The sequence below is a fragment of the Symphalangus syndactylus genome, chromosome 12 (genome assembly GCF_028878055.3).
Source record: "Symphalangus syndactylus isolate Jambi chromosome 12, NHGRI_mSymSyn1-v2.1_pri, whole genome shotgun sequence".
In the NCBI taxonomy this organism is placed as follows: Eukaryota; Metazoa; Chordata; class Mammalia; order Primates; family Hylobatidae; genus Symphalangus; species Symphalangus syndactylus.
In genome coordinates, this window is record NC_072441.2 from 16,763,568 (window position 1) to 16,789,136 (window position 25,569).

Here is a 25,569-nt window from a genome sequence, read left to right on the forward strand (position 1 = left end):
AACAGAAAGAAGTTTCATACAATGCTTCTGTGTAGTTGATATTTGGACATATCCTTTTTTCCACTATTACCCACTTAGTGCTACGAATGTCCAGTTGCATTTTCTACAGACAGAGTGTTTCAAAACTGCTCAATCAAAAGTATGGTTTAACTCTGTTAGCTGAATGCTCAGATCAGAAAGAAGTTTCACAGAATGCTTCTGTGTAGTTTATATTTGAATATATTCCTTTTTCCACTACTACTCTCTTAGCGCTCCAAATGTCCAGTTGCATATTCTACAGAAAGAGTGTTCAGATCTGCTCAATCAAAAGTATGGTTTAACTCTGTTAGCTGAATGCCCAGATCAGAAAGAAGTTTCACAGAATGATTCTGTGTAGTTTATATTTGGAGACATTCCTTTTTCCACTATTACCCTCTTAGCGCTCCGAATCTCCACTTGCATTTTCTACAGAAAGAGTGTTCAGATCTGCTCAATCAAAAGTATGGTTTAACTCTGTTAGCTGAATGCACAGTTCAGAAAGAAGTTTCACAGAATGATTCTGTGTAGTTTATATTTGGAGACATTCCTTTTTCCACTATTACCCTCTTAGCGCTCCGAATCTCCACTTGCATTTTCTACAGAAAGAGTGTTTCAGAACGGCACAATCAAAACTAAGGTTCAACTCTTTTAGTTGAACAAACAGAACAGAAAGAAGTTTCACACAATTCTTCTGTGTAGTTTTTATTTGTAGACATTCTTTTTCCCAATATATGCCTCTTAGCGCTCAGAATGTCCAATTGCAGTTTCTACAGAAAGAGTGATTCAGAACGGCTCAATCAAATGTAAGGTTCAACTCTGTTAGTTGAATGCACAGAACAGAAAGAAGTTTCATACAATGCTTTTGTGTAGTTTATATTTGAACATATCCTTTTTTCCACTATTACCCACTTAGCGCTACGAATGTCCAGTTGCATTTTCTACAGACAGAGTGTTTCAAAACTGCTCAATCAAAAGTATGGTTTAACTCTGTTAGCTGAATGCTCAGATCAGAAAGAAGTTTCACAGAATGCTTCTGTGTAGTTTATATTTGAATATATTCCTTTTTCCACCACTACGCTCTTAGCGCTCCTAATGTCCAGTTGCATTTTCTACAGAAAGAGTGTTCAGATCTGCTCAATCAAAAGTATGTTTTAATTCTGTTAGCTGAATGCACAGATCAGAAAGAAGTTTCACAGAATGATTCTGTGTAGTTTATATTTGGAGACATTCCTTTTTCCACTATTACCCTCTTAGCGCTCCGAATCTCCACTTGCATTTTCTAAAGAAAGAGTGTTTCAGAACGGCTCAATCAAAACTAAGGTTCAACTCTTTTAGTTGAACAAACAGAACAGAAAGAAGTTTCACACAATTCTTCTGTGTAGTTTTTATTTGTAGACATTCTTTTTCCCAATATAGGCCTCTTAGCGCTCAGAATGTCCAATTGCAGTTTCTACAGAAAGAGTGTTTCAGAACGGCTCAATCAAAAGTAAGGTTCAACTCTGTTAGTTGAATGCACAGAACAGAAAGAAGTTTCATACAATGCTTCTGTGTAGTTTATATTTGGACAAATCCTTTTTTCCACTATTACCCACTTAGTGCTACGAATGTCCAGTTGCATTTTCTACAGACAGAGTGTTTCAAAACTGCTCAATCAAAAGTATGGTTTAACTCTGTTAGCTGAATGCTCAGATCAGAAAGAAGTTTCACAGAATGCTTCTGTGTAGTTTATATTTGACTATATTCCTTTTTCCACTACTAATCTCTTAGCGCTCCAAATGTCCAGTTGCATTTTCTACAGAAAGAGTGTTCAGATCTGCTCAATCAAAAGTATGGTTTAACTCTGTTAGCTGAATGCACAGATCAGAAAGTAGTTTCACAGAATTATTCTGTGTAGTTTATATTTGGAGACATTCCTTTTTCCACTATTACCCTCTTAGCGCTCCGAATCTCCACTTGCATTTTCTACAGAAAGAGTGTTCAGATCTGCTCAATCAAAAGTATGGTTTAACTCTGTTAGCTGAATGCACAGTTCAGAAAGAAGTTTCACAGAATGATTCTGTGTAGTTTATATTTGGAGACATTCCTTTTTCCACTATTACCCTCTTAGCGCTCCGAATCTCCACTTGCATTTTCTACAGAAAGAGTTTTTCAGAACGGCTCAATCAAAACTAAGGTTCAACCCTTTTAGTTGAACAAACAGAACAGAAAGAAGTTTCACAAAATTCTTCTGTGTAGTTTTTATTTGTAGACATTCTTTTTCCCAATATAGGCCTCTTAGCGCTCAGAATGTCCAATTGCAGTTTCTACAGAAAGAGTGTTTCAGAACGGCTCAATCAAAAGTAAGGTTCAAATCTGTTAGTTGAATGCACAGAACAGAAAGAAGTTTCATACAATGCTTCTGTGTAGTTTATATTTGAATATATCATTTTTCCACTATTACCCACTTAGCGCTACGAATGTCCAGTTGCATTTTCTACAGACAGAGTGTTTCAAAACTGCTCAATCAAAAGTATGGTTTAACTCTGTTAGCTGAATGCTCAGATCAGAAAGAAGTTTCACAGAATGCTTCTGTGTAGTTTATATTTGAATATATTCCTTTTTCCACTACTACTCTCTTAGCGCTCCAAATGTCCAGTTGCATTTTCTACAGAAAGAGTGTTCAGATCTGCTCAATCAAAAGTATGGTTTAACTCTGTTAGCTGAATGCACAGATCAGAAAGAAGTTTCACAGAATTATTCTGTGTAGTTTATATTTGGAGACATTCCTTTTTCCACTATTACCCTCTTAGCGCTCCGAATCTCCACTTGCATTTTCTACAGAAAGAGTGTTCAGATCTGCTCAATCAAAAGTATGGTTTAACTCTGTTAGCTGAATGCACAGTTCAGAAAGAAGTTTCACAGAATGATTCTGTGTAGTTTATATTTGGAGACATTCCTTTTTCCACTATTACCCTCTTAGCGCTCCGAATCTCCACTTGCATTTTCTACAGAAAGAGTGTTTCAGAACGGCTCAATCAAAACTAAGGTTCAACTCTTTTAGTTGAACAAACAGAACAGAAAGAAGTTTCACACAATTCTTCTGTGTAGTTTTTATTTGTAGACATTCTTTTTCCCAATATAGGCCTCTTAGCGCTCAGAATGTCCAATTGCAGTTTCTACAGAAAGAGTGTTTCAGAACGGCTCAATCAAAAGTAAGGTTCAACTCTGTTAGTTGAATGCACAGAACAGAAAGATGTTTCATACAATGCTTCTGTGTAGTTTATATTTGGACATATCCTTTTTTCCACTATTACCCACTTAGCGCTACGAATGTCCAGTTGCATTTTCTACAGACAGAGTGTTTCAAAACTGCCCAATCAAAAGTATGGTTTAACTCTGTTAGCTGAATGCTCAGATCAGAAAGAAGTTTCACAGAATGCTTCTGTGTAGTTTATATTTGAATATATTCCTTTTTCCACTGCTACGCTGTTAGCGCTCCAAATGTCCAGTTGCATTTTCTACAGAAAGAGTGTTCAGATCTGCTCAATCAAAAGTATGGTTTAACTCTGTTAGCTGAATGCACAGATCAGAAAGAAGTTTCACAGAATGATTCTGTGTAGTTTATATTTGGAGACATTCCTTCTTCCACTATTACCCTCTTAGCGCTCCGAATCTCCACTTGCATTTTCTACAGAAAGAGTGTTTCAGAACGGCTCAATCAAAAGTAAGGTTCAACTCTTTTAGTTGAACAAACAGAACAGAAAGAAGTTTCACACAATTCTTCTGTGTAGTTTTTATTTGTAGACATTCTTTTTCCCAATATAGGCCTCTTAGCGCTCAGAATGTCCAATTGCAGTTTCTACAGAAAGAGTGTTTCAGAACGGCTCAATCAAAAGTAAGGTTCAACTCTGTTAGTTGAATGCACAGAACAGAAAGAAGTTTCATACAATGCTTCTGTGTAGTTTATATTTGGACAAATCCTTTTTTCCACTATTACCCACTTAGTGCTACGAATGTCCAGTTGCATTTTCTACAGACAGAGTGTTTCAAAACTGCTCAATCAAAAGTATGGTTTAACTCTGTTAGCTGAATGCTCAGATCAGAAAGAAGTTTCACAGAATGCTTCTGTGTAGTTTATATTTGAATATATTCCTTTTTCCACTACTAATCTCTTAGCGCTCCAAATGTCCAGTTGCATTTTCTACAGAAAGAGTGTTCAGATCTGCTCAATCAAAAGTATGGTTTAACTCTGTTAGCTGAATGCACAGATCAGAAAGTAGTTTCACAAAATTATTCTGTGTAGTTTATATTTGGAGACATTCCTTTTTCCACTATTACCCTCTTAGCGCTCCGAATCTCCACTTGCATTTTCTACAGAAAGAGTGTTCAGATCTGCTCAATCAAAAGTATGGTTTAACTCTGTTAGCTGAATGCACAGTTCAGAAAGAAGTTTCACAGAATGTTTCTGTGTAGTTTATATTTGGAGACATTCCTTTTTCCACTATTACCCTCTTAGCGCTCCGAATCTCCACTTGCATTTTCTACAGAAAGAGTGTTTCAGAACGGCTCAATCAAAACTAAGGTTGAACTCTTTTAGTTGAACAAACCGAACAGAAAGAAGTTTCACACAATTTTTCTGTGTAGTTTTTATTTGTAGACATTCTTTTTCCCAATATAGGCCTCTTAGCGCTCAGAATGTCCAATTGCAGTTTCTACAGAAAGAGTGTTTCAGAACGGCTCAATCAAAAGTAAGGTTCAAATCTGTTAGTTGAATGCACAGAACAGAAAGAAGTTTCATACAATGTTTCTGTGTAGTTTATATTTGAATATATCATTTTTCCACTATTACCCACTTAGCGCTACGAATGTCCAGTTGCATTTTCTACAGACAGAGTGTTTCAAAACTGCACAATCAAAAGTATGGTTTAACTCTGTTAGCTGAATGCTCAGATCAGAAAGAAGTTTCACAGAATGCTTCTGTGTAGTTTATATTTGAATATATTCCTTTTTCCACTATTACGCTCTTAGCGCTCCAAATGTCCAGTTGCATTTTCTACAGAAAGAGTGTTCAGATCTGCTCAATCAAAAGTATGGTTTAATTCTGTTAGCTGAATGCACAGATCAGAAAGAAGTTTCACAGAATGATTCTGTGTAGTTTATATTTGGAGACATTCCTTTTTCCACTATTACCCTCTTAGCGCTCCGAATCTCCACTTGCATTTTCTAAAGAAATAGTGTTTCAGAACGGCTCAATCAAAACTATGGTTCAACTCTTTTAGTTGAACAAACAGAAGAGAAAGAAGTTTCAAATAATTCTTCTGTGTAGTTTTTATTTGTAGACATTCTTTTTCCCAATATAGGCCTCTTAGCGCTCTGAATGTCCAATTGCAGTTTCTACAGAAAGAGTGTTTCAGAACGGCTCAATCAAAAGTAAGGTTCAACTCTGTTAGTTGAATGCACAGAACAGAAAGATGTTTCATACAATGCTTCTGTGTAGTTTATATTTGGACATATCCTTTTTTCCACTATTACCCACTTAGCGCTACGAATGTCCAGTTGCATTTTCTACAGACAGAGTGTTTCAAAACTGCCCAATCAAAAGTATGGTTTAACTCTGTTAGCTGAATGCTCAGATCAGAAAGAAGTTTCACAGAATGCTTCTGTGTAGTTTATATTTGAATATATTCCTTTTTCCACTGCTACGCTGTTAGCGCTCCAAATGTCCAGTTGCATTTTCTACAGAAAGAGTGTTCAGATCTGCTCAATCAAAAGTATGGTTTAACTCTGTTAGCTGAATGCTCAGTTCAGAAAGAAGTTTCACAGAATGCTTCTGTGTAGTTTATATTTGAGTATATTCCTTTTTCCACCACTACGCTCTTAGCGCTCCTAATGTCCAGTTGCATTTTCTACAGAAAGAGTGTTCAGATCTGCTCAATCAAAAGTATGTTTTAATTCTGTTAGCTGAATGCACAGATCAGAAAGAAGTTTCACAGAATGATTCTGTGTAGTTTATATTTGGAGACATTCCTTTTTCCACTATTACCCTCTTAGCGCTCCGAATCTCCACTTGCATTTTCTAAAGAAATAGTGTTTCAGAACGGCTCAATCAAAACTAAGGTTCAACTCTTTTAGTTGAACAAACAGAACAGAAAGAAGTTTCACACAATTCTTCTGTGTAGTTTTTATTTGTAGACATTCTTTTTCCCAATATAGGCCTCTTAGCGCTCAGAATGTCCAATTGCAGTTTCTACAGAAAGAGTGTTTCAGAACGGCTCAATCAAAAGTAAGGTTCAACTCTGTTAGTTGAATGCACAGAACAGAAAGAAGTTTCATACAATGCTTCTGTGTAGTTTATATTTGGACAAATCCTTTTTTCCACTATTACCCACTTAGTGCTACGAATGTCCAGTTGCATTTTCTACAGACAGAGTGTTTCAAAACTGCTCAATCAAAAGTATGGTTTAACTCTGTTAGCTGAATGCTCAGATCAGAAAGAAGTTTCACAGAATGCTTCTGTGTAGTTTATATTTGAATATATTCCTTTTTCCACTACTAATCTCTTAGCGCTCCAAATGTCCAGTTGCATTTTCTACAGAAAGAGTGTTCAGATCTGCTCAATCAAAAGTATGGTTTAACTCTGTTAGCTGAATGCACAGATCAGAAAGTAGTTTCACAGAATTATTCTGTGTAGTTTATATTTGGAGACATTCCTTTTTCCACTATTACCCTCTTAGCGCTCCGAATCTCCACTTGCATTTTCTACAGAAAGAGTGTTCAGATCTGCTCAATCAAAAGTATGGTTTAACTCTGTTAGCTGAATGCACAGTTCAGAAAGAAGTTTCACAGAATGATTCTGTGTAGTTTATATTTGGAGACATTCCTTTTTCCACTATTACCCTCTTAGCGCTCCGAATCTCCACTTGCATTTTCTACAGAAAGAGTGTTTCAGAACGGCTCAATCAAAACTAAGGTTCAACTCTTTTAGTTGAACAAACAGAACAGAAAGAAGTTTCACACAATTCTTCTGTGTAGTTTTTATTTGTAGACATTCTTTTTCCCAATATAGGCCTCTTAGCGCTTAGAATGTCCAATTGCAGTTTCTACAGAAAGAGTGTTTCAGAACGGCTCAATCAAAAGTAAGGTTCAAATCTGTTAGTTGAATGCACAGAACAGAAAGAAGTTTCATACAATGCTTCTCTGTAGTTTATATTTGAATATATCATTTTTCCACTATTACCCACTTAGCGCTACGAATGTCCAGTTGCATTTTCTACAGACAGAGTGTTTCAAAACTGCACAATCAAAAGTATGGTTTAACTCTGTTAGCTGAATGCTCAGATCAGAAAGAAGTTTCACAGAATGCTTCTGTGTAGTTTATATTTGAATATATTCCTTTTTCCACTACTACTCTCTTAGCGCTCCAAATGTCCAGTTGCATTTTCTACAGAAAGAGTGTTCAGATCTGCTCAATCAAAAGTATGGTTTAACTCTGTTAGCTGAATGCACAGATCAGAAAGAAGTTTCACAGAATTATTCTGTGTAGTTTATATTTGGAGACATTCCTTTTTCCACTATTACCCTCTTAGCGCTCCGAATCTCCACTTGCATTTTCTACAGAAAGAGTGTTCAGATCTGCTCAATCAAAAGTATGGTTTAACTCTGTTAGCTGAATGCACAGTTCAGAAAGAAGTTTCACAGAATGATTCTGTGTAGTTTATATTTGGAGACATTCCTTTTTCCACTATTACCCTCTTAGCGCTCCGAATCTCCACTTGCATTTTCTACAGAAAGAGTGTTTCAGAACGGCTCAATCAAAACTAAGGTTCAACTCTTTTAGTTGAACAAACAGAACAGAAAGAAGTTTCACACAATTCTTCTGTGTAGTTTTTATTTGTAGACATTCTTTTTCCCAATATAGGCCTCTTAGCGCTCAGAATGTCCAATTGCAGTTTCTACAGAAAGAGTGTTTCAGAACGGCTCAATCAAAAGTAAGGTTCAACTGTGTTAGTTGAATGCACAAAACAGAAAGAAGTTTCATACAATGCTTCTGTGTAGTTTATATTTGGACATATCCTTTTTTCCACTATTACCCACTTAGCGCTACGAATGTCCAGTTGCATTTTCTACAGACAGAGTGTTTCAAAACTGCCCAATCAAAAGTATGATTTAACTCTGTTAGCTGAATGCTCAGATCAGAAAGAAGTTTCACAGAATGCTTCTGTGTAGTTTATATTTGAATATATTCCTTTTTCCACTACTACGCTCTTAGCGCTCCAAATGTCCAGTTGCATTTTCTACAGAAAGAGTGTTCAGATCTGCTCAATCAAAAGTATGGTTTAACTCTGTTAGCTGAATGCACAGATCAGAAAGAAGTTTCACAGAATGATTCTGTGTAGTTTATATTTGGAGACATTCCTTTTTCCACTATTACCCTCTTAGCGCTCCGAATCTCCACTTGCATTTTCTACAGAAAGAGTGTTTCAGAACGGCTCAATCAAAACTAAGGTTCAACTCTTTTAGTTGAACAAACAGAACAGAAAGAAGTTTCACACAATTCTTCTGTGTCGTTTTTATTTGTAGACATTCTTTTTCCCAATATAGGGCTCTTAGCGCTCAGAATGTCCAATTGCAGTTTCTACAGAAAGAGTGTTTCAGAACGGCTCAATCAAAAGTAAGGTTCAACTCTGTTAGTTGAATGCACAGAACAGAAAGAAGTTTCATACAATGCTTCTGTGTAGTTTATATTTGAAAATATTCTTTTTTCCACTATTACCCACTTAGCGCTACGAATGTCCAGTTGCATTTTCTACAGACAGAGTGTTTCAAAACTGCTCAATCAAAAGTATGGTTTAACTCTGTTAGCTGAATGCTCAGATAAGAAAGAAGTTTCACAGATTGCTTCTGTGTAGTTTATATTTGAATATATTCCTTTATCCACTACTACGCTCTTAGCGCTCCAAATGTCCAGTGGCATTTTCTACAGAAAGAGTGTTCAGATCTGCTCAATCAAAAGTATGGTTTAACTCTGTTAGCTGAATGCACAGATCAGAAAGAAGTTTCCCCGAATGATTCTGTTTAGTTTATATTTGAAGATATTCCTTTTTCCACTATTAGCCTCTTAGCGCTCTGAATCTCCACTTGCATTTTCTACAAAAAGAGTGTTTCATAACTGCTCAATCAAAAGTATGTTTTATCTCTGTTAACTGAATTTACAGATCAGAAATAAGTTTCACAGAATGCATCTGTGTAGTTTTTATTTGAAGATATTCTTTTTCCCAATATAGGCCTCTTAGCGCTTAGCATGTCCAATTGCAGTTTCTACAGAAAGAGTGTTTCAGAACGGCTCAATCAAAAGTAAGGTTCAACTCTGTTAGTTGAATGCACAGAACAGAAAGAATTTTCACAGAATGCTACTGTGTAGTTTATATTTGAATATATTCCTTTTTCCACTATTACCCTCTTAGCGCTCCGAATGTCCACTTGCATTTTCTACAGAAAGAGTGTTCAGAACTGCGCAATCAAAAGTATGGTTTAACTCTGTTAGCTTAATGAACATATCAGAAATAAGTTTCACACAATGCTTCTGTGTAGTTTTTATTTGAAGATATTATTTTTCCCAATAGAGGCCTCTTAGCGCTCAGAATGTCCAATTGCAGTTTCTACAGAAAGAGTGTTTCAGAAAGGCTCAATCAAAAGTAAGGTTCAACTCTGTTAGTTGAATGCACAGAACAGAAAGAAGTTTCATACAATGATTCTGTGTAGTTTATATTTGAACATATTCTTTTTTCCACTATTACCCACTTAGCGCTACGAATGTCCAGTTGCATTTTCTACAGAGAGAGTGTTTCAAAACTGCTCAATCAAAAGTATGGTTTAACTCTGTTAGCTGAATGCTCAGATCAGAAAGAAGTTTCACAGAATGCTTCTGTGTAGTTTATATTTGAATATATTCCTTTTTCCACTTCTACTCTCTTAGCGCTCCAAATGTCCAGTTGCATTTTCTACAGAAAGAGTGTTCAGATCTGCTCTATCCAAAGTATGGTTTAACTCTGTTAGCTGAATGCACAGATCAGAAAGAAGTTTCACAGAATGATTCTGTGTAGTTTATATTTGGAGACATTCCTTTTTCCACTATTACCCTCTTAGCGCTCCAAATCTCCACTTGCATTTTCTACAGAAAGAGTGTTTCAGAACGGCTCAATCAAAACTAAGGTTCAACTCTTTTAGTTGAACAAACAGAACAGAAAGAAGTTTCACACAATTCTTCTGTGTAGTTTTTATTTGTAGACATTCTTTTTCCCAATATAGGCCTCTTAGCGCTCAGAATGTCCAATTGCAGTTTCTACAGAAAGAGTGTTTCAGAACGGCTCAATCAAAAGTAAGGTTCAACTCTGTTAGTTGAATGCACAGAACAGAAAGAAGTTTCATACAATGCTTCTGTGTAGTTTATATTTGAACATATTCTTTTTTCCACTATTACCCACTTAGCGCTACGAATGTCCAGTTGCATTTTCTACAGACAGAGTGTTTCAAAACTGCTCAATCAAAAGTATGGTTTAACTCTGTTAGCTGAATGCTCAGATAAGAAAGAAGTTTCACAGATTGCTTCTGTGTAGTTTATATTTGAATATATTCCTTTTTCCACTACTACGCTCTTAGCGCTCCAAATGTCCAGTTGCATTTTCTACAGAAAGAGTGTTCAGATCTGCTCAATCAAAAGTATGGTTTAACTCTGTTAGCTGAATGCACAGATCAGAAAGAAGTTTCACAGAATGATTCTGTGTAGTTTATATTTGGAGACATTCCTTTTTCCACTATTACCCTCTTAGCGCTCCGAATCTCCACTTGCATTTTCTACAGAAAGAGTGTTTCAGAACGGCTCAATCAAAACTAAGGTTCAACTCTTTTAGTTGAACAAACAGAACAGAAAGAAGTTTCACACAATTCTTCTGTGTAGTTTTTATTTGTAGACATTCTTTTTCCCAATATAGGCCTCTTAGCGCTCAGAATGTCCAATTGCAGTTTCTACAGAAAGAGTGTTTCAGAACGGCTCAATCAAAAGTAAGGTTCAACTCTGTTAGTTGAATGCACAGAACAGAAAGAAGTTTCATACAATGCTTCTGTGTAGTTTATATTTGAAAATATTCTTTTTTCCACTATTACCCACTTAGCGCTACGAATGTCCAGTTGCATTTTCTACAGACAGAGTGTTTCAAAACTGCTCAATCAAAAGTATGGTTTAACTCTGTTAGCTGAATGCTCAGATAAGAAAGAAGTTTCACAGATTGCTTCTGTGTAGTTTATATTTGAATATATTCCTTTTTCCACTACTACGCTCTTAGCGCTCAAAATGTCCAGTTGCATTTTCTACAGAAAGAGTGTTCAGATCTGCTCAATCAAAAGTATGGTTTAACTCTGTTAGCTGAATGCACAGATCAGAAAGAAGTTTCCCCGAATGATTCTGTTTAGTTTATATTTGAAGATATTCCTTTTTCCACTATTAGCCCCTTAGCGCTCTGAATCTCCACTTGCATTTTCTACAAAAAGAGTGTTTCATAACTGCTCAATCAAAAATATGTTTTATCTCTGTTAACTGAATTTACAGATCAGAAATAAGTTTCACAGAATGCATCTGTGTAGTTTTTATTTGAAGATATTCTTTTTCCCAATATAGGCCTCTTAGCGCTTAGCATGTCCAATTGCAGTTTCTACAGAAAGAGTGTTTCAGAACGGCTCAATCAAAAGTAAGGTTCAACTCTGTTAGTTGAATGCACAGAACAGAAAGAATTTTCACAGAATGCTACTGTGTAGTTTATATTTGAATATATTCCTTTTTCCACTATTACACTCTTAGCGCTCCGAATGTCCACTTGCATTTTCTACCGAAAGAGTGTTCAGAACTGCGCAATCAAAAGTATGGTTTAACTCTGTTAGCTTAATGAACATATCAGAAATAAGTTTCACACAATGCTTCTGTGTAGTTTTTATTTGAAGATATTATTTTTCCCAATAGAGGCCTCTTAGCGCTCAGAATGTCCAATTGCAGTTTCTACAGAAAGAGTGTTTCAGAAAGGCTCAATCAAAAGTAAGGTTCAACTCTGTTAGTTGAATGCACAGAACAGAAAGAAGTTTCATACAATGCTTCTGTGTAGTTTATATTTGCACATATTCTTTTTTCCACTATTACCCACTTAGCGCTACGAATGTCCAGTTGCATTTTCTACAGACAGAGTGTTTCAAAACTGCTCAATCAAAAGTATGGTTTAACTCGGTTAGCTGAATGCTCAGATCAGAAAGAAGTTTCACAGAATGCTTCTGTGTAGTTTATATTTGAATATATTCCTTTTTCCACTTCTACTCTCTTAGCGCTCCAAATGTCCAGTTGCATTTTCTACAGAAAGAGTGTTCAGATCTGCTCTATCCAAAGTATGGTTTAACTCTGTTAGCTGAATGCACAGATCAGAAAGAAGTTTCACAGAATGATTCTGTGTAGTTTATATTTGGAGACATTCCTTTTTCCACTATTACCCTCTTAGCGCTCCAAATCTCCACTTGCATTTTCTACAGAAAGAGTGTTTCAGAACGGCTCAATCAAAACTAAGGTTCAACTCTTTTAGTTGAACAAACAGAACAGAAAGAAGTTTCACACAATTCTTCTGTGTAGTTTTTATTTGTAGACATTCTTTTTCCCAATATAGGCCTCTTAGCGCTCAGAATGTCCAATTGCAGTTTCTACAGAAAGAGTGTTTCAGAACGGCTCAATCAAAAGTAAGGTTCAACTCTGTTAGTTGAATGCACAGAACAGAAAGAAGTTTCATACAATGCTTCTGTGTAGTTTATATTTGAACATATTCTTTTTTCCACTATTACCCACTTAGCGCTACGAATGTCCAGTTGCATTTTCTACAGACAGAGTGTTTCAAAACTGCTCAATCAAAAGTATGGTTTAACTCTGTTAGCTGAATGCTCAGATAAGAAAGAAGTTTCACAGATTGCTTCTGTGTAGTTTATATTTGAATATATTCCTTTTTCCGCTACTACGCTCTTAGCGCTCCAAATGTCCAGTTGCATTTTCTACAGAAAGAGTGTTCAGATCTGCTCAATCAAAAGTATGGTTTAACTCTGTTAGCTGAATGCACAGATCAGAAAGAAGTTTCACAGAATGATTCTGTGTAGTTTATATTTGGAGACATTCCTTTTTCCACTATTACCCTCTTAGCGCTCCGAATCTCCACTTGCATTTTCTACAGAAAGAGTGTTTCAGAACGGCTCAATCAAAACTAAGGTTCAACTCTTTTAGTTGAACAAACGGAACAGAAAGAAGTTTCACACAATTCTTCTGTGTCGTTTTTATTTGTAGACATTCTTTTTCCCAATATAGGGCTCTTAGCGCTCAGAATGTCCAATTGCAGTTTCTACAGAAAGAGTGTTTCAGAACGGCTCAATCAAAAGTAAGGTTCAACTCTGTTAGTTGAATGCACAGAACAGAAAGAAGTTTCATACAATGCTTCTGTGTAGTTTATATTTGAAAATATTCTTTTTTCCACTATTACCCACTTAGCGCTACGAATGTCCAGTTGCATTTTCTACAGACAGAGTGTTTCAAAACTGCTCAATCAAAAGTATGGTTTAACTCTGTTAGCTGAATGCTCAGATAAGAAAGAAGTTTCACAGATTGCTTCTGTGTAGTTTATATTTGAATATATTCCTTTATCCACTACTACGCTCTTAGCGCTCCAAATGTCCAGTTGCATTTTCTACAGAAAGAGTGTTCAGATCTGCTCAATCAAAAGTATGGTTTAACTCTGTTAGCTGAATGCACAGATCAGAAAGAAGTTTCCCCGAATGATTCTGTTTAGTTTATATTTGAAGATATTCCTTTTTCCACTATTAGCCTCTTAGCGCTCTGAATCTCCACTTGCATTTTCTACAAAAAGAGTGTTTCATAACTGCTCAATCAAAAATATGTTTTATCTCTGTTAACTGAATTTACAGATCAGAAATAAGTTTCACAGAATGCATCTGTGTAGTTTTTATTTGAAGATAATCTTTTTCCCAATATAGGCCTCTTAGCGCTTAGCATGTCCAATTGCAGTTTCTACAGAAAGAGTGTTTCAGAACGGCTCAATCAAAAGTAAGGTTCAACTCTGTTAGTTGAATGCACAGAACAGAAAGAATTTTCACAGAATGCTACTGTGTAGTTTATATTTGAATATATTCCTTTTTCCACTATTACCCTCTTAGCGCTCCGAATGTCCACTTGCATTTTCTACAGAAAGAGTGTTCAGAACTGCGCAATCAAAAGTATGGTTTAACTCTGTTAGCTTAATGAACATATCAGAAATAAGTTTCACACAATGCTTCTGTGTAGTTTTTATTTGAAGATATTATTTTTCCCAATAGAGGCCTCTTAGCGCTCAGAATGTCCAATTGCAGTTTCTACAGAAAGAGTGTTTCAGAAAGGCTCAATCAAAAGTAAGGTTCAACTCTGTTAGTTGAATGCACAGAACAGAAAGAAGTTTCATACAATGATTCTGTGTAGTTTATATTTGAACATATTCTTTTTTCCACTATTACCCACTTAGCGCTACGAATGTCCAGTTGCATTTTCTACAGACAGAGTGTTTCAAAACTGCTCAATCAAAAGTATGGTTTAACTCTGTTAGCTGAATGCTCAGATCAGAAAGAAGTTTCACAGAATGCTTCTGTGTAGTTTATATTTGAATATATTCCTTTTTCCACTTCTACTCTCTTAGCGCTCCAAATGTCCAGTTGCATTTTCTACAGAAAGAGTGTTCAGATCTGCTCTATCCAAAGTATGGTTTAACTCTGTTAGCTGAATGCACAGATCAGAAAGAAGTTTCACAGAATGATTCTGTGTAGTTTATATTTGGAGACATTCCTTTTTCCACTATTACCCTCTTAGCGCTCCAAATCTCCACTTGCATTTTCTACAGAAAGAGTGTTTCAGAACGGCTCAATCAAAACTAAGGTTCAACTCTTTTAGTTGAACAAACAGAACAGAAAGAAGTTTCACACAATTCTTCTGTGTAGTTTTTATTTGTAGACATTCTTTTTCCCAATATAGGCCTCTTAGCGCTCAGAATGTCCAATTGCAGTTTCTACAGAAAGAGTGTTTCAGAACGGCTCAATCAAAAGTAAGGTTCAACTCTGTTAGTTGAATGCACAGAACAGAAAGAAGTTTCATACAATGCTTCTGTGTAGTTTATATTTGAACATATTCTTTTTTCCACTATTACCCACTTAGCGCTACGAATGTCCAGTTGCATTTTCTACAGACAGAGTGTTTCAAAACTGCTCAATCAAAAGTATGGTTTAACTCTGTTAGCTGAATGCTCAGATAAGAAAGAAGTTTCACAGATTGCTTCTGTGTAGTTTATATTTGAATATATTCCTTTTTCCACTACTACGCTCTTAGCGCTCCAAATGTCCAGTTGCATTTTCTACAGAAAGAGTGTTCAGATCTGCTCAATCAAAAGTATGGTTTAACTCTGTTAGCTGAATGCACAGATCAGAAAGAAGTTTCACAGAATGATTCTGTGTAGTTTATATTTGGAGACATTCCTTTTTCCACTATTACCCTCTTAGCGCTCCGAATCTCCACTTGCATTTTCTACAGAAAGAGTGTTTCAGAACGGCTCAATCAAAACTAAGGTTCAACTCTTTTAGTTGAACAAACAGAACAGAAAGAAGTTTCACACAATTCTTCTGTGTAGTTTTTATTTGTAGACATTCTTTTTCCCAATATAGGCCTCTTAGCGCTCAGAATGTCCAATTGCAGTTTCTACAGAAAGAGTGTTTCAGAACGGCTCAATCAAAAGTAAGGTTCAACTCTGTTAGTTGAATGCACAGAACAGAAAGAAGTTTCATACAATGCTTCTGTGTAGTTTATATTTGAACATATTCTTTTTTCCACTATTACCCACTTAGCGCTACGAATGTCCAGTTGCATTTTCTACAGACAGAGTGTTTCAAAACTGCTCAATCAAAAGTATGGTTTAACTCTGTTAGCTGAATGCTCAGATAAGAAAGAAGTTTCACAGATTGCTTCTGTGTAGTTTATATTTGAATATATTCCTTTTTCCACTACTACGCTCTTAGCGCTCCAAATGTCCAGTTGCATTTTCTACAGAAAGAGTGTTCAGATCTGCTCAATCAAAAGTATGGTTTAACTCTGTTAGCTGAATGCACAGATCAGAAAGAAGTTTCACAGAATGATTCTGTGTAGTTTATATTTGGAGACATTCCTTTTTCCACTATTACCCTCTTAGCGCTCCGAATCTCCACTTGCATTTTCTACAGAAAGAGTGTTTCAGAACGGCTCAATCAAAACTAAGGTTCAACTCTTTTAGTTGAACAAACAGAACAGAAAGAAGTTTCACACAATTCTTCTGTGTAGTTTTTATTTGTAGACATTCTTTTTCCCAATATAGGCCTCTTAGCGCTCAGAATGTCCAATTGCAGTTTCTACAGAAAGAGTGTTTCAGAACGGCTCAATCAAAAGTAAGGTTCAACTCTGTTAGTTGAATGCACAGAACAGAAAGAAGTTTCATACAATGCTTCTGTGTAGTTTATATTTGAACATATTCTTTTTTCCACTATTACCCACTTAGCGCTACGAATGTCCAGTTGCATTTTCTACAGACAGAGTGTTTCAAAACTGCTCAATCAAAAGTATGGTTTAACTCTGTTAGCTGAATGCTCAGATAAGAAAGAAGTTTCACAGATTGCTTCTGTGTAGTTTATATTTGAATATATTCCTTTTTCCACTACTACGCTCTTAGCGCTCCAAATGTCCAGTTGCATTTTCTACAGAAAGAGTGTTCAGATCTGCTCAATCAAAAGTATGGTTTAACTCTGTTAGCTGAATGCACAGATCAGAAAGAAGTTTCCCCGAATGATTCTGTTTAGTTTATATTTGAAGATATTCCTTTTTCCACTATTAGCCTCTTAGCGCTCTGAATCTCCACTTGCATTTTCTACAAAAAGAGTGTTTCATAACTGCTCAATCAAAAATATGTTTTATCTCTGTTAACTGAATTTACAGATCAGAAATAAGTTTCACAGAATGCATCTGTGTAGTTTTTATTTGAAGATATTCTTTTTCCCAATATAGGCCTCTTAGCGCTTAGCATGTCCAATTGCAGTTTCTACAGAAAGAGTGTTTCAGAACGGCTCAATCAAAAGTAAGGTTCAACTCTGTTAGTTGAATGCACAGAACAGAAAGAATTTTCACAGAATGCTACTGTGTAGTTTATATTTGAATATATTCCTTTTTCCACTATTACACTCTTAGCGCTCCGAATGTCCACTTGCATTTTCTACCGAAAGAGTGTTCAGAACTGCGCAATCAAAAGTATGGTTTAACTCTGTTAGCTTAATGAACATATCAGAAATAAGTTTCACACAATGCTTCTGTGTAGTTTTTATTTGAAGATATTATTTTTCCCAATAGAGGCCTCTTAGCGCTCAGAATGTCCAATTGCAGTTTCTACAGAAAGAGTGTTTCAGAAAGGCTCAATCAAAAGTAAGGTTCAACTCTGTTAGTTGAATGCACAGAACAGAAAGAAGTTTCATACAATGCTTCTGTGTAGTTTATATTTGAACATATTCTTTTTTCCACTATTACCCACTTAGCGCTACGAATGTCCAGTTGCATTTTCTACAGACAGAGTGTTTCAAAACTGCTCAATCAAAAGTATGGTTTAACTCTGTTAGCTGAATGCTCAGATCAGAAAGAAGTTTCACAGAATGCTTCTGTGTAGTTTATATTTGAATATATTCCTTTTTCCACTTCTACTCTCTTAGCGCTCCAAATGTCCAGTTGCATTTTCTACAGAAAGAATGTTCAGATCTGCTCTATCCAAAGTATGGTTTAACTCTGTTAGCTGAATGCACAGATCAGAAAGAAGTTTCACAGAATGATTCTGTGTAGTTTATATTTGGAGACATTCCTTTTTCCACTATTACCCTCTTAGCGCTCCAAATCTCCACTTGCATTTTCTACAGAAAGAGTGTTTCAGAACGGCTCAATCAAAACTAAGGTTCAACTCTTTTAGTTGAACAAACAGAACAGAAAGAAGTTTCACACAATTCTTCTGTGTAGTTTTTATTTGTAGACATTCTTTTTCCCAATATAGGCCTCTTAGCGCTCAGAATGTCCAATTGCAGTTTCTACAGAAAGAGTGTTTCAGAACGGCTCAATCAAAAGTAAGGTTCAACTCTGTTAGTTGAATGCACAGAACAGAAAGAAGTTTCATACAATGCTTCTGTGTAGTTTATATTTGAACATATTCTTTTTTCCACTATTACCCACTTAGCGCTACGAATGTCCAGTTGCATTTTCTACAGACAGAGTGTTTCAAAACTGCTCAATCAAAAGTATGGTTTAACTCTGTTAGCTGAATGCTCAGATAAGAAAGAAGTTTCACAGATTGCTTCTGTGTAGTTTATATTTGAATATATTCCTTTTTCCGCTACTACGCTCTTAGCGCTCCAAATGTCCAGTTGCATTTTCTACAGAAAGAGTGTTCAGATCTGCTCAATCAAAAGTATGGTTTAACTCTGTTAGCTGAATGCACAGATCAGAAAGAAGTTTCACAGAATGATTCTGTGTAGTTTATATTTGGAGACATTCCTTTTTCCACTATTACCCTCTTAGCGCTCCGAATCTCCACTTGCATTTTCTACAGAAAGAGTGTTTCAGAACGGCTCAATCAAAACTAAGGTTCAACTCTTTTAGTTGAACAAACAGAACAGAAAGGAGTTTCACACAATTCTTCTGTGTCGTTTTTATTTGTAGACATTCTTTTTCCCAATATAGGGCTCTTAGCGCTCAGAATGTCCAATTGCAGTTTCTACAGAAAGAGTGTTTCAGAACGGCTCAATCAAAAGTAAGGTTCAACTCTGTTAGTTGAATGCACAGAACAGAAAGAAGTTTCATACAATGCTTCTGTGTAGTTTATATTTGAACATATTCTTTTTTCCACTATTACCCACTTAGCGCTACGAATGTCCAGTTGCATTTTCTACAGACAGAGTGTTTCAAAACTGCTCAATCAAAAGTATGGTTTAACTCTGTTAGCTGAATGCTCAGATCAGAAAGAAGTTTCACAGAATGCTTCTGTGTAGTTTATATTTGAATATATTCCTTTTTCCACTTCTACTCTCTTAGCGCTCCAAATGTCCAGTTGCATTTTCTACAGAAAGAGTGTTCAGATCTGCTCTATCTAAAGTATGGTTTAACTCTGTTAGCTGAATGCACAGATCAGAAAGAAGTTTCACAGAATGATTCTGTGTAGTTTATATTTGGAGACATTCCTTTTTCCACTATTACCCTCTTAGCGCTCCAAATCTCCACTTGCATTTTCTACAGAAAGAGTGTTTCAGAACAGCTCAATCAAAACTAAGGTTCAACTCTTTTAGTTGAACAAACAGAACAGAAAGAAGTTTCACACAATTCTTCTGTGTAGTTTTTATTTGTAGACATTCTTTTTCCCAATATAGGCCTCTTAGCGCTCAGAATGTCCAATTGCAGTTTCTACAGAAAGAGTGTTTCAGAACGGCTCAATCAAAAGTAAGGTTCAACTCTGTTAGTTGAATGCACAGAACAGAAAGAAGTTTCATACAATGCTTCTGTGTAGTTTATATTTGAACATATTCTTTTTTCCACTATTACCCACTTAGCGCTACGAATGTCCAGTTGCATTTTCTACAGACAGAGTGTTTCAAAACTGCTCAATCAAAAGTATGGTTTAACTCTGTTAGCTGAATGCTCAGATAAGTAAGAAGTTTCACAGATTGCTTCTGTGTAGTTTATATTTGAATATATTCCTTTTTCCACTACTACGCTCTTAGCGCTCCAAATGTCCAGTTGCCTTTTCTACAGAAAGAGTGTTCAGATCTGCTCAATCAAAAGTATGGTTTAACTCTGTTAGCTGAATGCACCGATCAGAAAGAAGTTTCCCCGAATGATTCTGTTTAGTTTATATTTGAAGATATTCCTTTTTCCACTATTAGCCTCTTAGCGCTGTGAATCTCCACTTGCATTTTCTACAAAAAGAGTGTTTCATAACTGCTCAATCAAAAATATGTTTTATCTCTGTTAACTGAATTTACAGATCAGAAATAAGTTTCACAGAATGCATCTGTGTAGTTTTTATTTGAAGATATTCTTTTTCCCAATGTAGGCCTCTTAGCGCTTAGCATGTCCAATTGCAGTTTCTACAGAAAGAGTGTTTCAGAACGGCTCAATCAAAAGTAAGGTTCAACTCTGTTAGTTGAATGCACAGAACAGAAAGAATTTTCACAGAATGCTACTGTGTAGTTTATATTTGAATATATTCCTTTTTCCACTATTACCCTCTTAGCGCTCCGAATGTCCACTTGCATTTTCTACAGAAAGAGTGTTCAGAACTGCGCAATCAAAAGTATGGTTTAACTCTGTTAGCTTAATGAACATATCAGAAATAAGTTTCACACAATGCTTCTGTGTAGTTTTTATTTGAAGATATTATTTTTCCCAATAGAGGCCTCTTAGCGCTCAGAATGTCCAATTGCAGTTTCTACAGAAAGAGTGTTTCAGAAAGGCTCAATCAAAAGTAAGGTTCAACTCTGTTAGTTGAATGCACAGAAAAGAAAGAAGTTTCATACAATGCTTCTGTGTAGTTTATATTTGAACATATTCTTTTTTCCACTATTACCCACTTAGCGCTACGAATGTCCAGTTGCATTTTCTACAGACAGAGTGTTTCAAAACTGCTCAATCAAAAGTATGGTTTAACTCTGTTAGCTGAATGCTCAGATCAGAAAGAAGTTTCACAGAATGCTTCTGTGTAGTTTATATTTGAATATATTCCTTTTTCCACTTCTACTCTGTTAGCGCTCCAAATGTCCAGTTGCATTTTCTACAGAAAGAGTGTTCAGATCTGCTCTATCCAAAGTATGGTTTAACTCTGTTAGCTGAATGCACAGATCAGAAAGAAGTTTCACAGAATGATTCTGTGTAGTTTATATTTGGAGACATTCCTTTTTCCACTATTACCCTCTTAGCGCTCCGAATCTCCACTTGCATTTTCTACAGAAAGAGTGTTTCAGAACGGCTCAATCAAAACTAAGGTTCAACTCTTTTAGTTGAACAAACAGAACAGAAAGAAGTTTCACACAATTCTTCTGTGTCGTTTTTATTTGTAGACATTCTTTTTCCCAATATAGGGCTCTTAGCGCTCAGAATGTCCAATTGCAGTTTCTACAGAAAGAGTGTTTCAGAATGGCTCAATCAAAAGTAAGGTTCAACTCTGTTAGTTGAATGCACAGAACAGAAAGAAGTTTCATACAATGCTTCTGTGTAGTTTATATTTGAAAATATTCTTTTTTCCACTATTACCCACTTTGCGCTACGAATGTTCAGTTGCATTTTCTACAGACAGAGTGTTTCAAAACTGCTCAATCAAAAGTATGGTTTAACTCTGTTAGCTGAATGCTCAGATAAGAAAGAAGTTTCACAGATTGCTTCTGTGTAGTTTATATTTGAATATATTCCTTTTTCCACTACTACGCTCTTAGCGCTCCAAATGTCCAGTTGCATTTTCTACAGAAAGAGTGTTCAGATCTGCTCAATCAAAAGTATGGTTTAACTCTGTTAGCTGAATGCACAGATCAGAAAGAAGTTTCCCCGAATGATTCTGTTTAGTTTATATTTGAAGATATTCCTTTTTCCACTATTAGCCTCTTAGCGCTCTGAATCTCCACTTGCATTTTCTACAAAAAGAGTGTTTCATAACTGCTCAATCAAAAATATGTTTTATCTCTGTTAACTGAATTTACAGATCAGAAATAAGTTTCACAGAATGCATCTGTGTAGTTTTTATTTGAAGATATTCTTTTTCCCAATATAGGCCTCTTAGCGCTTAGCATGTCCAATTGCAGTTTCTACAGAAAGAGTGTTTCAGAACGGCTCAATCAAAAGTAAGGTTCAACTCTGTTAGTTGAATGCACAGAACAGAAAGAATTTTCACAGAATGCTACTGTGTAGTTTATATTTGAATATATTCCTTTTTCCACTATTACCCTCTTAGCGCTCCGAATGTCCACTTGCATTTTCTACAGAAAGAGTGTTCAGAACTGCGCAATCAAAAGTATGGTTTAACTCTGTTAGCTTAATGAACATATCAGAAATAAGTTTCACACAATGCTTCTGTGTAGTTTTTATTTGAAGATATTATTTTTCCCAATAGAGGCCTCTTAGCGCTCAGAATGTCCAATTGCAGTTTCTACAGAAAGAGTGTTTCAGAAAGGCTCAATCAAAAGTAAGGTTCAACTCTGTTAGTTGAATGCACAGAACAGAAAGAAGTTTCATACAATGCTTCTGTGTAGTTTATATTTGAACATATTCTTTTTTCCACTATTACCCACTTAGCGCTACGAATGTCCAGTTGCATTTTCTACAGACAGAGTGTTTCAAAACTGCTCAATCAAAAGTATGGTTTAACTCTGTTAGCTGAATGCTCAGATCAGAAAGAAGTTTCACAGAATGCTTCTGTGTAGTTTATATTTGAATATATTCCTTTTTCCACTTCTACTCTCTTAGCGCTCCAAATGTCCAGTTGCATTTTCTACAGAAAGAGTGTTCAGATCTGCTCTATCTAAAGTATGGTTTAACTCTGTTAGCTGAATGCACAGATCAGAAAGAAGTTTCACAGAATGATTCTGTGTAGTTTATATTTGGAGACATTCCTTTTTCCACTATTACCCTCTTAGCGCTCCAAATCTCCACTTGCATTTTCTACAGAAAGAGTGTTTCAGAACAGCTCAATCAAAACTAAGGTTCAACTCTTTTAGTTGAACAAACAGAACAGAAAGAAGTTTCACACAATTCTTCTGTGTAGTTTTTATTTGTAGACATTCTTTTTCCCAATATAGGCCTCTTAGCGCTCAGAATGTCCAATTGCAGTTTCTACAGAAAGAGTGTTTCAGAACGGCTCAATCAAAAGTAAGGTTCAACTCTGTTAGTTGAATGCACAGAACAGAAAGAAGTTTCATACAATGCTTCTGTGTAGTTTATATTTGAACATATTCTTTTTTCCACTATTACCCACTTAGCGCTACGAATGTCCAGTTGCATTTTCTACAGACAGAGTGTTTCAAAACTGCTCAATCAAAAGTATGGTTTAACTCTGTTAGCTGAATGCTCAGATAAGAAAGAAGTTTAACAGATTGCTTCTGTGTAGTTTATATTTGAATATATTCCTTTTTCCACTACTACGCTCTTAGCGCTCCAAATGTCCAGTTGCATTTTCTACAGAAAGAGTGTTCAGATCTGCTCAATCAAAAGTATGGTTTAACTCTGTTAGCTGAATGCACAGATCAGAAAGAAGTTTCCCCGAATGATTCTGTTTAGTTTATATTTGAAGATATTCCTTTTTCCACTATTAGCCTCTTAGCGCTGTTAATCTCCACTTGCATTTTCTACAAAAAGGGTGTTTCATAACTGCTCAATCAAAAATATGTTTTATCTCTGTTAACTGAATTTACAGATCAGAAATAAGTTTCACAGAATGCATCTGTGTAGTTTTTATTTGAGGATATTCTTTTTCCCAATGTAGGCCTCTTAGCGCTTAGCATGTCCAATTGCAGTTTCTACAGAAAGAGTGTTTCAGAACGGCTCAATCAAAAGTAAGGTTCAACTCTGTTAGTTGAATGCACAGAACAGAAAGAATTTTCACAGAATGCTACTGTGTAGTTTATATTTGAATATATTCCTTTTTCCACTATTACCCTCTTAGCGCTCCGAATGTCCACTTGCATTTTCTACAGAAAGAGTGTTCAGAACTGCGCAATCAAAAGTATGGTTTAACTCTGTTAGCTTAGTGAACATATCAGAAATAAGTTTCACACAATGCTTCTGTGTAGTTTTTATTTGAAGATATTATTTTTCCCAATAGAGGCCTCTTAGCGCTCAGAATGTCCAATTGCAGTTTCTACAGAAAGAGTGTTTCAGAAAGGCTCAATCAAAAGTAAGGTTCAACTCTGTTAGTTGAATGCACAGAAAAGAAAGAAGTTTCATACAATGCTTCTGTGTAGTTTATATTTGAACATATTCTTTTTTCCACTATTACCCACTTAGCGCTACGAATGTCCAGTTGCATTTTCTACAGACAGAGTGTTTCAAAACTGCTCAATCAAAAGTATGGTTTAACTCTGTTAGCTGAATGCTCAGATCAGAAAGAAGTTTCACAGAATGCTTCTGTGTAGTTTATATTTGAATATATTCCTTTTTCCACTTCTACTCTCTTAGCGCTCCAAATGTCCAGTTGCATTTTCTACAGAAAGAGTGTTCAGATCTGCTCTATCCAAAGTATGGTTTAACTCTGTTAGCTGAATGCACAGATCAGAAAGAAGTTTCACAGAATGATTCTGTGTAGTTTATATTTGGAGACATTCCTTTTTCCACTATTACCCTCTTAGCGCTCCAAATCTCCACTTGCATTTTCTACAGAAAGAGTGTTTCAGAATGGCTCAATCAAAACTAAGGTTCAACTCTTTTAGTTGAACAAACAGAACAGAAAGAAGTTTCACACAATTCTTCTGTGTAGTTTTTATTTGTAGACATTCTTTTTCCCAATATAGGCCTCTTAGCGCTCAGAATGTCCAATTGCAGTTTCTACAGAAAGAGTGTTTCAGAACGGCTCAATCAAAAGTAAGGTTCAACTCTGTTAGTTGAATGCACAGAACAGAAAGAAGTTTCATACAATGCTTCTGTGTAGTTTATATTTGAATATATTCTTTTTTCCACTATTACCCACTTAGCACTACGAATGTCCAGTTGCATTTTCTACAGACAGAGTGTTTCAAAACTGCTCAATCAAAAGTATGGTTTAACTCTGTTAGCTGAATGCTCAGATCAGAAAGGAGTTTCACAGAATGCTTCTGTGTAGTTTATATTTGAATATATTCCTTTTTCCACTACTACGCTCTTAGCGCTCCAAATGTCCAGTTGCATTTTCTACAGAAAGAGTGTTCAGATCTGCTCAATCAAAAGTATGGTTTAACTCTGTTAGCTGAATGCACAGATCAGAAAGAAGTTTCACCGAATGATTCCGTGTAGTTTATATTTGAAGACAGTCCTTTTTCCACTATTACCCTCTTAGCGCTCCGAATCACCACTTGCATTTTCTACAAAAAGAGTGTTTCATAACTGCTCAATCAAAAATATGTTTTATCTCTGTTAACTGAATTTACAGATCAGAAATACGTTTCACAGAATGCATCTGTGTAGTTTTTATTTGAAGATATTCTTTTTCCCAATGTAGGCCTCTTAGCGCTTAGCATGTCCAATTGCAGTTTCTACAGAAAGAGTGTTTCAGAACGGCTCAATCAAAATTAAGGTTCAACACTGTTAGTTGAATGCACAGAACAGAAAGAATTTTCACAGAATGCTACTGTGTAGTTTATATTTGAATATATTCCTTTTTCCACTATTACCCTCTTAGCGCTCCGAATGTCCACTTGCATTTTCTACAGAAAGAGTGTTCAGAACTGCGCAATCAAAAG